Source organism: Sphaerodactylus townsendi, linkage group LG05 (genome assembly GCF_021028975.2).
Source record: "Sphaerodactylus townsendi isolate TG3544 linkage group LG05, MPM_Stown_v2.3, whole genome shotgun sequence".
Classification (NCBI taxonomy): domain Eukaryota; kingdom Metazoa; phylum Chordata; class Lepidosauria; order Squamata; family Sphaerodactylidae; genus Sphaerodactylus; species Sphaerodactylus townsendi.
In genome coordinates this window covers 29,575,356-29,588,347 of record NC_059429.1, presented here as the reverse complement: position 1 = coordinate 29,588,347, position 12,992 = coordinate 29,575,356, and the positions used below count along the sequence as shown (strand labels likewise).

At 39.6% G+C, this 12,992-nt stretch overlaps 1 long non-coding RNA gene across 1 annotated transcript in view; it reads left to right on the top strand.

The window, feature by feature from the left end:
• The first annotated feature begins 6,812 nt into the window (after positions 1-6,812).
• LOC125433119 overlaps positions 6,813-12,992 on the top strand; it is a 20,871-nt gene continuing 14,691 nt past the window's right edge. Inside the window, exon 1 of the long non-coding RNA XR_007244597.1 lies at positions 6,813-6,861. This is a non-coding gene — a long non-coding RNA (uncharacterized LOC125433119). The remainder of the gene's footprint in view (positions 6,862-12,992) is intronic.

The window sequence follows — 12,992 nt, the reverse complement described above, 5'->3', positions numbered from 1 at the left end:
TGATCCTGACTCCCTGAATTCGCTTATCCTCTCTAATTTTGTCGATAAGCAGTTCGAAAACCAAAATAAATAGTAAGGGGGACAGGGGGCATCCTTGACGGGTGCCGCGGTGTATTTGGCATTCTCGAGTTCTTTCTCCATTGATTATTATCCTTGCGGATTGATCTGTATAAATTCTTTCTATCCATTTGGTGAATTTAGAGCCAAATTGTTTCTTTTGTAATACCTCTATAATCAGATCCCAATTTAAACTGTTGAAGGCTTTTTGCATGTCCAAAAAAAGAAGGGCCAGCTGTTTCTCGGGGTGGTTTGCGAAATAATCTATAATATTAATAATAATTCTCGTGTTATCTTTCATATGACGTTTTGGCAGAAAACCTGCTTGATCGTGTGGTATAATTTCGACCATAACTTTTTTGATTCTGTCCGCCAAAATTTTGGCGAAGATTTTATAATCGACATTAATCAATTAGATAGGTCTATAATTTGCAATGTCAGTTTTGTCTTTACCTTCTTTTGGTATCAAGGAGACATTGCCATTTTTCCATGAATCAGGTATACCCTGTTCTGGTATATCATTAAACAATTTTTCTAGAAATTCAATTATTTCTTCGTTAAATTTCTTGTAAAATAGACCCGTTAAGCCGTCCGGTCCAGGGGTTTTAATCAATTTTAGGTTTCGAATTGCCCCCAAAATTTCTTCTTTTGTAATATTTTCATTCAACAAATCATGGAATTTGGATTGTATCGGTTCTAGTCTAAACCGCTGAGCTAGTTGATGTATATCCTCATCTCCACTTGAATAAGCCTTTTTCTGATACAATTGCGAATAAAATTTGAGGAATTCCTCCTTAATTTGCTCATTATCAGTGATAAATTGTTCATTTATTTTAATTTTAGGTATCAGTTTTTCAACCTTCTTTTCGTTAAGTTTCCAAGCAAACCATCTATTTGGTTTATCAGCTTGTAGAAAAGTTTGTCTCTTATATTTGTATTCTTGTTTGTAGGTATCTTTTGTAAGCTGTATTTGCAATTGTTGTTTTAAAATTGCAATAGCTTGTTCTATTTCTTTCCTATCCCCACCTTTGATCATTTGTTGTTCTTTATTTTTTATTTGCGTTTCAATATTTGTTATAGTCCTATTTGTTTCTTTTCCCCCCTTAATTTTATGACTAGTTAAGATTCCTCTAACGAAAGCTTTAAACGAATCCCAAATTAAATTTTTGGAAAATCTGTCTTTTGTATTAAACATAAAGAATTCTTTAATTTTTTCTTTACAGTCATCTACGATGTCTTCATCTAGTAGTAGTCTGTTGTCCAAGAACCATCTAAACTCACGGTTTGAATCTTTCCGATTAATTTTTAAAAGCATAGGTTTATGATCTGTCATAGTGCAACCTAAAATTTCCACCTCCTTAACCCACTTACTAAGTGACTGAGATATTAGCATCATATCGATCCAAGTACCAGTATTGAATTGGGATGAAAAAAAAGTAAAGTCTTTTTCCCTGGGATGCTTAAAGCGCCAAATGTCTATCAAATTAAACATTTCTAAACCTTCAACGAAATTTTTAGGTAGTTTTCCTTGGTCTATTGAAGATGCTGGTTTCCCTCCGTAGAATTTATCTAAGTTAACATCAATAACTCCATTCATATCACCTATAAATAAAAGACCTCCGCACTCAATCCAATATTCCATAACCAAATCAAACAGTTTTCCATAAAATTCATTTTTGTTTGAATTAGGAGCGTAAACACCAACTAACAGGATTTTCAACCCATTTATAATAACAGTCATCAAAAGAAATCGGCCTTCTGGGTCTTTGCAAATTAAATAAGGTTCCAAATTTTCTTTAACTTAAATCACCACTCCAGCTTTCTTGCCTTTTTCTCTGGCCGCTACAAAGTCTTTTCCAAGTTTCAAATTTCTAAGTAGGCCCATGTCCTTAACCAGGACATGGGTCTCTTGTAAACAAACTATATGAGCATCCTTCTTGGATAAGTAATTAAAAATATTTTTCCTTTTAACCGGATTATTACAACCATTAACATTCCATGTAATAATGTTCATTATTTATTATTCAAAAGATTAGTTTTGAAAACCAAAAAGTTATATACAAAAACGAGAGAAGAAAAAAAAAAATCCAAGCTAACCAAGTCCGTTAATTAGTTCCGCTATTAAGTACAGCTTAATAAAATAAAAAGTACAGCTTATTTCAGTTCTTTCTTGAACTTTTTCAAAAATTCTAGTGCCTCCGGTTTGTTTGATACAAATTTCCTGCTTCCCTTAAACTGAAAAGATAAACCGTCTGGAAATTCCCACTTGTAGTAAATGTTCTTCTTCTGAAGAGTGGATGTTAAGTCTATATATTCTCTTCTGGAGTTTATTATTTTGGCAGGAATTTCTTTAAGAATAATAATTTCTATCGCTCCCACTTTTAGTCTTTCATCATAATGTTTGTGAAGGATTTCGTTTCTAAAAGATTTCCTTATGAAGGAAACAATAATGTCTCTTGGGAGGTTTCTCTCCCTCGCTACTTTAGAGTTGATTCTGTAGATCTCATCTATTTCTTGTTCCACTTCTTTGCTTGTTTTCCCCAGAAATTCTGCTAATGCGTTCACCATTCTAGTTGGTAGATCTTCACTCTCTTGTTCAGGAAGTTTCCTAAATCTCAAAAACTTTTCTTTGTGTTTCATCTCCAGCCAAAGATTATCATCCAGAGAAGAGTCTCTATCTGTTTCCAATTTTTCAATTCTATTTTCAACACCCTCTAGTCTCTGGTCCATATGTTTCATTTCATCAATCATTTGGTTCAGACCACGTTCTAAAGTTCCTATTTTTTTAACTTCAGTTTTTATTCCAATTAGGTCTTCTTCTATCTTTTTAACTTTGTCATTAGTTTCAATTATAGTATCAGTGATTCGATCCAGTTTGGCCAGCACCTCACTAAGAGCCAGCTTATCAGGGGTGTTCGTTTGGGCTGTAGGCTGAGTTCTCTGATTCTGTTTTCTAGGCGTCATTATTGGTTTCCTATGCCTTCCCGCTTGGAGATAGATTTAAGGCACTTAAAGGCATAGGGGTATGGCACAAGTCTTTAATTAACAAGTCCGTTTTAAGCGGTTCTACTTTTAAGCTTTATTTAGCCTCCAGAAGTTGGTAAGTGTGCACAGACTCCGAATTTAAACTGAACCTATTAACTATATTTCTCTTATACGGCAGTGCGTTGGCAGAGTTTCGCCTATTGGCTTTAGACGCATTCGGGAGTTGTTGCTAGGGAGGAAGTTTTGGAGGCAACGCCCCTGTATCCCTGCTGCGCTTGTGGGTGACGAGCCGGGCTCCCGCCCCTCTGGTCTTCGCCCTCAATTCTCTCAGTGTGCTCACCACTCTTCAGCACCCCGCTTGGATGTCACGCTTTGCGGGGCTGCGGGTCTGTGGACACACGGGGTGTGACGCTCCGGAGCCCCGGGCGCTCGCCGTCTCCGCCGTCCGCGCCGCGTTGGGTGTGCCCGTCGTCTCTTTGAACTGCCACCCGCACGAAACCCTTCGCGGAGCTCTTTATACCTGAGCTCTAAGGTAAAATACAGTCTTTGCCAGCTGCAAAGGACTGTTTAATGCGCCTCTCTCACTCCGACCGTTCGCGGAGCTTCCTTCTCTGCCGGAAATCGCACCAGAAGTCCGTTTTTACTAGCTAGCTTAATAGTAGCAGTAATAAGTATCTCTCCATACCATCGACTGAGTTCAATTTGTCACTTAATTTACGAACTGTAGATAACCATTCCAAGTCTTTATTTAGCCAGTGAAAAAAACCCTTATTTTTTCCATTTTTTAAAATATTGGGTACATGGATGGTCTGTTTTGGTCATCTGTCTTTGTGTTTCCACCGAATATCCTTGCATGGCACAAAACAGGCATGGATCATACATTTTCAGAGAGTGCAATCAACAGGAGCTGGTGGGTGCAAGATGTGTTTTGAGGATGTTTTCATCAGCTACACATTTATATTTATCCCTGGATGATCTTGTTATAGCAAACTGTCCTGGCAACAGGGAAGCCTGATTGTTTCAGTTCTCTCCATTGAACATCTTGTGTCATCCATCAACAAACACAAGGACTTTGTAATGTAAATGAACCCTCAATGGGACCTCCAATCTTCATCGCCCATCTGGCTCTTCTGGAACTCTGGCCTCTTTAGTGGCTCCATCTGCACAAGTTGACTGGTTGCCAGCCTGGCTTACCAGACTGTGCAGAGCAATCTGTGTGGGTCACCCATGTTGTATGCACTATGATGAATAAAACCTAAAATAATGAATGTACTATGATGAATAAAACCTAAAAGGCAGACTGGTGCAACCCTACTGACAATGTACAGCCATCTTGAATTCAACATTATAATCAGTGCTCAATATAAGAATATGTATAGATGTGGTTTACTATTGCCTGCCCTAGTATTTCTTGGAGATCGCCCATCCAAATACTAACCAGGGCTGACCTTATTTAGCTTCTGAGATCTGATGAGATCAGGCTAACCTGGGGCTATCAAGGTCAGGGCTACAAAAATATAATTGGAACAAATTCACTAAACACAGTATAAAAACAAGCATACAACAACAAAAATAATAAGATATTCCAGATTGACATCTACCAGATCATCATCCCAGTATGTACGATCCCAGTTTCCCACCGGGATATTTTGTCTGTCCGGAAAATGCCCTTGTGTATAGTCAGCCTCAGACTCACTGGCCCACAGAAAGACAACCAAATCCAAATGTTTCCAGATTTTTGCTTCCCATTATTAATTTGATAGAAATACAATAATGATTAAGTTCTCTCGGTCCTGTGAAACTGAACTATTAGAGGATATTTTCTGCCCCCTCCCCTCCCGCCTCCCCTGCCTTCTATTGGAACCAAAGATGTATACTGTAGAATTTCATAACATGTGACTTTAAAAAAAAAAAAAGCTGGTCTTTTCAGTTTTATACCAAGGCTGGCCAACTGATGGCTTGTGTGGTCTGTGAAACAATATTACCCAGCAGCTACAAGTTCAACCACATTTGTGGTGAAACACACTTTCAGCAGTGTCATACAAAGCAAAAACATTTCAGGTTGTAAAAAATGGATGTAGCTTGCAGTAGAACATTTAATCTTTTTTCCTGCGTGGTGTAGTGGTGAAGAGCAGGTGGACTCTAATCTGGAGAACCTGGTTTGATTCCCCACTCCTTCACATGAGCGGCAGACTGGTGAACTAGATTTACACTAGTCACAGTTCTCTCTGAACTCTCTTAGTCCCATCTACCACACAAGATATCTGTTATGTGGAGGGGGAAGGAAAATAGTTTATAAGCCACTTAGAGACACCTTATAGGAGAAAAAGGCAGGGGATAAATCCAAACTCTTCTTTTTGGGGCACTAAATGCCCTAGACAATTGCGTCCCTTGATAATCCAAAACAGAGGCAGGCAATGTTTTTTGGTCCAAAAGCAGGCGGAAAGTCAGCCTCTATCTGTGAAGGTGTTAGTGTGTCAGCAAATGAAATAGGTGCGGGGAATGAGTGTCTTGGAGCAAGACGAGGCAAGGCCCAGTGGTACTGCAACCATGTCAGGGATTCAGCTGCTGGCTTTGCGGGTCTAGGATGCCTATTTTTCTCTCCCACTTCTCTGGTCCCAGCAGCACTGCAAATCTCTTCTCTTCACAAGTGGAACCCTGAATGCCAAGAAAAAGAGACTGGTGTGTCGTCGTGTGTCAATATGCCAGGGGTGGCCAACCCCGATCCAAAAGTTCATTTATTTTTACTTATTTACCAAATATCAGAAGTGTGAATACTTCAATAAAGGCTTTCGTGGCTGGAATCAACTTCGGAAGCATGTCATAGTGAGATGTGTTTATCTCTGTGGCAAAACAGGTCTTACCACAACATGTCTCTGAAGATGCCAGATGTGGGTGAAATGTTAAGAGCTAAAAGCACCAGACCATAGCCACACAGCCCAGAAAACCGACAGCAACCTGGGAATATTTCATTTCCCCAGTATTCTAACCACAGTGTTATATTCCTGATATTGATAAATAAATGTGCACCAAAAATCTTTTCATGTTCAGTTCATTTTGTTTTTTTTAATCTTTATCTAGCACTGCTGGGCTCCCCCCTCCTGGCCTTGGGATTGGGCGCCGTCAACAAATTGTGATCAACCCATGGTGGTTGTGTTAATGCTGCTGTGTTTTTTAAGGTTTTAATTACGTGTATATTTTGTTTTATTTATTATGTATTGTAACTATGCACTGTTTTGTTGTATACTGCCCAGAGCCCTTGGGGGGTGGGCGGGTTATTAAATTGAATAAATAATAATAATAGCAACAATAATATCTTTATTACAGACATTCATTTTCTTTATTGTATTTATTTCAATTGGTTTCAATGGGAGACGACATATTTTCTGCTGTCAGTCGCATCCAATTGCGAAACATGGCTGTCCTTTACTCAGATCAACTGACTATTCAGAGAAGTCTAACATTATTTAATGTCTGCAGGCTTAGTTTTTCAACATATTCAGAATGTTTCAAAGGCATTTGAAATTTTAATTTCCACCATTGCCTTGTTTGACAGCAGGAGCAAGAATTTTTTGAGAAAAGCTCCCTCTAATTATTGATAGTGTTTGAATTGCTAATGTGGTGAACATATGAATAATGCATTACTGGTTTCCTGGGAGTTCGGAACATCCCTCAAGGAATGCTAAATCTGTACCAACTGCAAGGCGGAAGTTGTTTGTTCATCAGTCTCAGAGGCAACAGCTTTTTAAAGATTTACCAGAAAGTAACACCAGTGACTCATTGGATTGCCAGTTCACGATGCAGGAGCTGAGCTATCTGGTAGGTGGGCGACTTTCACAAGGCTTTTTTTTAGGAAGTTGGACTGTGCTTCCATGTAATGTGGAAGAACTCTATTGTGGGACATGTCCCACATTGCATTGCTTTAACTGTTTTTCCTAGCACATTGGTTGACCTGAGACAGTGTCTGAATACCGTTTGAAAAATAAGAACAAATTAAAAAGATTTTTGCTGTTGTCAGGATTATTTTTGAAATGGAGAAATCTAGCTTTAATCAAATCCAGTGGTAAAAAATGCTTTCCTGTTATCCATAAAATATATATTTTTAAAAAATCTTGCTCAAATAGTAAAAGTGGTTTTCTTTCCCCTCCAAAAAAGCAATTGGGTTTACATATGACAGAGTCTCTATAGGGTGATATGGTCTTCACCCTTTGTTGACAATCATTTATGAGTTTAGGATTCTCCTCAGTTCCCTGGTGTGGCATGTCCAGTTTGGATCAATACAAGTGGAGCCTCCCTTCTATTCCATTTTCCCTCTATGCCTCTGCCCAGAGGGGAGGGCAGAAGGGACTGCCGAGCATGTAGGGCAAACCCATTTGAATCCCAGGGAATGTATTGGTTTCCGCAGTTACTCCCACTTTTTTCAGATTAGGGCAACGATGCAGTGGGAGGCGGAAGTCCCTTCTCCACATACACAGAAGACTCAATCCTAATTGACCAGAGAGGAATTGTTCCTCAAACTTTCCCTCCATCCGTACCGCTGCTTCTCATTTTCAGTCTGCTAAAGTGTTTAAAGTTTAGAAAACTGAAAAACGTTACTTTTTTTCTCCTGAGTGAGGCAGACAAGGCTTCTTTCTGGTTCTGATAGCAGATTTGCTGGATTCCTGTCTAAACACTTTTTTTAGTGAAGGGGAGAAATTTGACCTGTTTCAGTTGCACAATTTAGAGAGCAGTACTATCAGGCTGTCACAAACCTAGAAAGACCTCCCTGTTCCCTGCTTGCTTTAAGAAGGTGCAGGCAGACAGATGTGCATCACGGGTACATTAAATTACATTCCTCCAAGGTAAACATCGAATGCAGGGCTGCTTCTTTTTTTGATAAGATTAGTCCTTATGATATCAAGTCACCTGAGCTTAAAAAGCAGGATAGAAGAGCTCACAACACCCATACTAGCTTATACAAACTAGAATGGATAAGAATTAACAATCGCTAATGGGCACATTTATCTTCTCTTTGGAAAAGAAACTGCTAATTCAAGTAATCTGCCATTTCATTTTAATAGCTTGATGTACTTCTCGATTGTAATCAGTCAGTATAGGCTGACAGAATTGTAGACAAATATTTAGTTCATTGTGTCATACGTGCCTTTTCTTCTTGGCAGGGCAATTAATTTGCTTGCAGTATTCCATCTGCATTTTTGATACAGCATTGGATCAAGCATTTATATGGTCCTCAATAATCTTACATTATTTGTTTTTTAAGCATTAAAACATTTATTTGGCTGGAATGTTACTGTCTTAAATAAAAGTCCTCCAAGGTCTAATTCACATAACAATGCATAGCATGTATGCAGTTCTTTAGTGTATTCCAAGTGCTTCATGTATTCATTATTTATTTATTTATTCAATTTCTAAGTGGCCTTTTCGCAAGGGCTCAGAAAGGGTTAAAGAATTTAATTAAAATCAAATCAAACCAACTCTGGTAACCCTGGTACTTCTTAAAAATGTGGGAGGAGTACACAGAAACTATTCTCCCCCGCTAAAATATTAATCAGTCATAACCAGGGATGGAAAAAGGGAGGCAAGAAGGGAAAAGGGAAACTGGTGAGATGGAAACCATGCTGTCAACCATAAACCTAGAAGAAAAGCTCTGATTTACAGGCCAAAAATCTCACAGAACCCTGATCTCACTTGGCAGAGCAGTTTACCAGGCTGGGATCAGCACCAAAAAGGCCCTGGGTCTAGTTAAATAGAGCAGGACAATTTTGTGACCAGAGACCACCAATAAATTGTTGTTTGACAAGCACAAGGCTCATTGGAGGGGTGTATAGACAAGGTGGTCTTGCAGGTATGATTTTATCTTTATATTGTTTGCAATAGGATGGAAAGTAGGTTACTATTCTTTATATTTGGTGATGGGTGGAAATACGTACACAGATAAATAAATAAAAATAAATAAATATTTCAGGGAGTAAGGAAGGTCAAGCCTGAGAGAACAGGGCTCTGCTTAATGGCAAACTGAAAATTGTGAGAGAAATGTGTTATTTCCAGATCTGTGTTCATTTGGATGCTTGCAAGGGACTAATGTGTTGACCTAGTGCACAGCGGAAGAACTAGGTGCCAACTCACCCTTGCTAGAACAGGAGGTAACTGCTTGCAGTATAAGAAAAAGAAACACTCAGACAGTAGATTTAGTTCCAACAGGCATACTTTATCTCTTGTTTCTCAAAAGAACAAAAATAACAATAACTATCCACTCTCTACTCTGACAACAATCTGAGCCCGAACCTGAAGGTGAAGGAGAGGTACTGAATTGGGTATGCAGTCTTCTTATATAGTTTTGTCCAGCAAATCATTAGCTAGATGATCTAATCATCCTGGCCTGTGACCTTTTCACTTCTGCTGACTGTTACATGCCAATCACTGCAGACCCAGACAGAGAGGCTCCGACCTTTACAATTCTGCTGACTGTTACATGCCAATCACTGCAGACCCAGACAGAGAGGCTCCGACCTTTACAATTCTGCTGACTGTTACATTCCAGTCATTCTAGACCAGCATATGACCACCTTGCAATTTTCAATATCCTGACACCCCTTCTCATATCTGGTTGGAATGTTGCCTCATTACATAATATTTACAAACAAAATAATTACAAACAAAAGTCATTCACATTATTTACACTCATTACATAGTTAGTACATAGTCAGTACACAGAGTTACTTATTTCACTCACTTTGTACAGAGTCCTTGCCAAATTGTACATCTGCTAAACCCAAACCAAACACCAAGTCATTATGTTTTTGTATTGGTAATGGCTTTGTTAAGATGTCGGCTATGTTTGCAGATGATTCACAGTACTGCAACTTAATCATATTTGACTGTATCAGTTGTTTTACATTTTGGAATTTCACAGCTACATGTTTAGTACGACTTTTAAGGTTTTCGTTCTCTGCCATGGCTATACATGTCTGTGAGTCTTCAAAAACTGTTATAGGTTGTTCACATTTCTCACCCAGGTCTTTTAGCAACTGCATAACCCATTGTAGCTCATTGCATGCCTCATTAAGAGCCGCATACTCTGCCTCAGCAGTTGAAGTGGCAACCGTTGTTTGTTTCCGAGATCTCCAACAAATCGGATGGCTGCCATATTGCATATAATAACCACTCACTGACTTACATCCTGAGTCCTCTGCAAATGAGCTGTCCGCATACACCACTAAGTCCTTGTTGTTTTGGTTAGAAAAGTGTAAACCATAGTTAGCAGTTCCCTTCAAGTAACGAATTACTCTTTTTAGCCCCTGCCAGTCTTTCTCAGTAGGTTTTGCAACTGTTCTACTTAATAAACCTACAGCAAAAGCTATGTCTGGTCTTGTCCAGTTAGCAATGTGCAGCAGGCTGCCAATTAAGGAACGATATAGGTCTTGCCTTTCAAATGCTTTGCTGTTATCTTGCTTACAAAAATCAGCCACCATTGGGGTTTGTGCCACTTTGGCATCTTGCAGACCAGCTTTTTGTATGACACCCTCTATCTTTTGTTTTTGTGTCAGAAACACATCCCCTTCTTCAGATTTACTGACTTGAATACCCAGGTATTGCTTTAGATACCCCAAGTCTTTCAGCTTAAAGTGTTTACTCAACTCAGTGTAAAGTTGTTTGATTTGGTTGTCTGTTTTTGCAACCACACAGAGATCATCAACATAAATCATCAAAATGATACATTCATCACCAGTACCTCTGGTATATATACAGGCATCGGCCACACTTTGGTCAAATTTCATTTCACATAATGCTTTGTGTATGCACCTGTTCCAACATCTGGCTGACTGTTTCAGCCCGTACAAAGCTTTGTTGAGCTTATAAACTTTATCAACTTGTTCATGCTCATAACCTGGTGCTTGCTTCATGTATATGGTCTCTTGCAAATCTGCATTTAAATAAGCTGTTTCAAAATCAAAGTGCCTCATTTTAAAGTCTCTTTGCTCAGCCAGAGCAATCACTAATCTCATGGATTCTGCCTTTGCAGTGGGTGCATAAGTCTGATCATAACTGTCAAACTTTGTTTGAGAGAAGCCTTGTGCGACTAATCTTGCTTTATATTTGCAAGTCCCATCGGGCATAGGTTTACGCCTGTATACCCATCTTGCACCTATGATCGGCTTATCAGTAGGTTTATCAACAATGTTAAACACTTTTAAGTTCACCAAGGATTCAAACTCATTGTCCATAGCCTGATTCCATTTTTCCTGTTCCTCAGGTGGACATTTCAACATATCATGGAAACCTTGTGGTTCTGTCCCTAATTGGCACACTCTCACTTCTTGTACCATAAACCTTTTTGGTGGTATGCCTTTATTTGCTCTTTCTGATCTGCGTGGTATAGCTATTTCTCCAGTTTGCTCAGCCCCCTCCTCTCCCTGGCTTCCTTCCTGATCACTATCACTGTTCTGTTGTTGCTTAAGGCTCGGAGCAGATGTGTGACCTTGAACAGGGAGTGGGGGTTGTGTGCTGTCACTAGGTACTGTGTCATGGCTTACTGGTGGTAAGAACACTTCAGAGTTTTGATGCACATGTTCCCAACCTGTGCATAAGCTTTTCAAAGTTGGCACTGCGTGAGAGCAGCAATTCTTCCATGACCCAATGAAAATCTATAGCCTTTGTTATTCTTAAGATATCCTACAAAACGAAGCCTCTGCCATTTCTTTTGTCCTTTTTTCCGCTAAGCTGTCTGGGAATGAGGACACTAGCAAAACTCCCAAATATTCTAAGGTGTTTCTAGGGAAGGCCTCTTGCCAAATATTCTGAAAAATGGTGTTTCATTGATACTTGAACTCCACAACCTGTTTATTACATGTGTGGCAGCTAAGACAGCCTCCTCTCCCTTGGTGAAATGGAATGGGAACCTTGGCATCATTTATCATGCAATCCCGGCATTGTTTGAAGAATGCTCAGCCTCCTCTCAGTCACGCCATTTTCTGCCGGGTTGAACGGGATTTGTTCTCCTGTGGCTAATAATTCTCTGTGTCAGCCATGTTTGGAATTTGTTCCCCATGAACCCACCGCCTCTGTCAGATTGCAGGCAAGTTACCTTGTGAGGGAACCTCCGCTCAATCATTGAGACCCATTCCTCAAACCTTGTAAAGGCTTCATCCTTAGATTTCAACAGCAAGCAGTAAGAATATCTGCTATAATCATCAATCAGCAGAAATATATATCGTGCACCCCCTTCGCTTTGATTGGAAAGGACCCGCTAAGTCTTCCTGGACTAGTTCAAATGGTCTTTCCATTTGTCTGTAGCTCTTTTTTGGGATTGGATAGGATTTCACCTTAACCCCACTACAGACTGAACAGTCTAGGAACAAGCTTTTGCAAGGCTTTACACTCAAATCACATACTTTTGCCAACTGCTTGATGGTGGTAAAACCTGTATGTCCTAGGGACTCTCTGTGGAAGATAGTGCACACAATCATCATGTATAGGCTTATTAGCTAGACTTGAAACATCTATTACATTTTCATTTTGCCCTTTATCAGTCATAACATACATTTTGTCTAGAGTGTAAATCTTTTGCACACTCTATGTCATTCTGCCATACTGTACAACCCTGTCTATCAAATATAGTTTTGCACCCTTGTTCAGCTAAACTTTGGGACGCTTCAACAAACAAAAAAATCCCAGTCCAGGGAACACACAACACATTTTTGGTAACTTTTTACCCAGGGCATGGTATGTAGGCAGTTCCTTGCAGCTGCAACAGCAGTTGGTGATCCATCGGCCAAGCTGACATGCTTCACACTTGCCTTGGACTCCTCAGTCAATAGGGGATGAGCCTTTACGACATGCTATGAGCAGGCAGGAGTCCAAGAGCCAGATGGGTTGGTTTCTCTGGACATCGGCTCCTCAGCAATGCCGCTAAGTAGTGCTCCTTCTTTCCTCTTCCTGCTGTCCTTTAG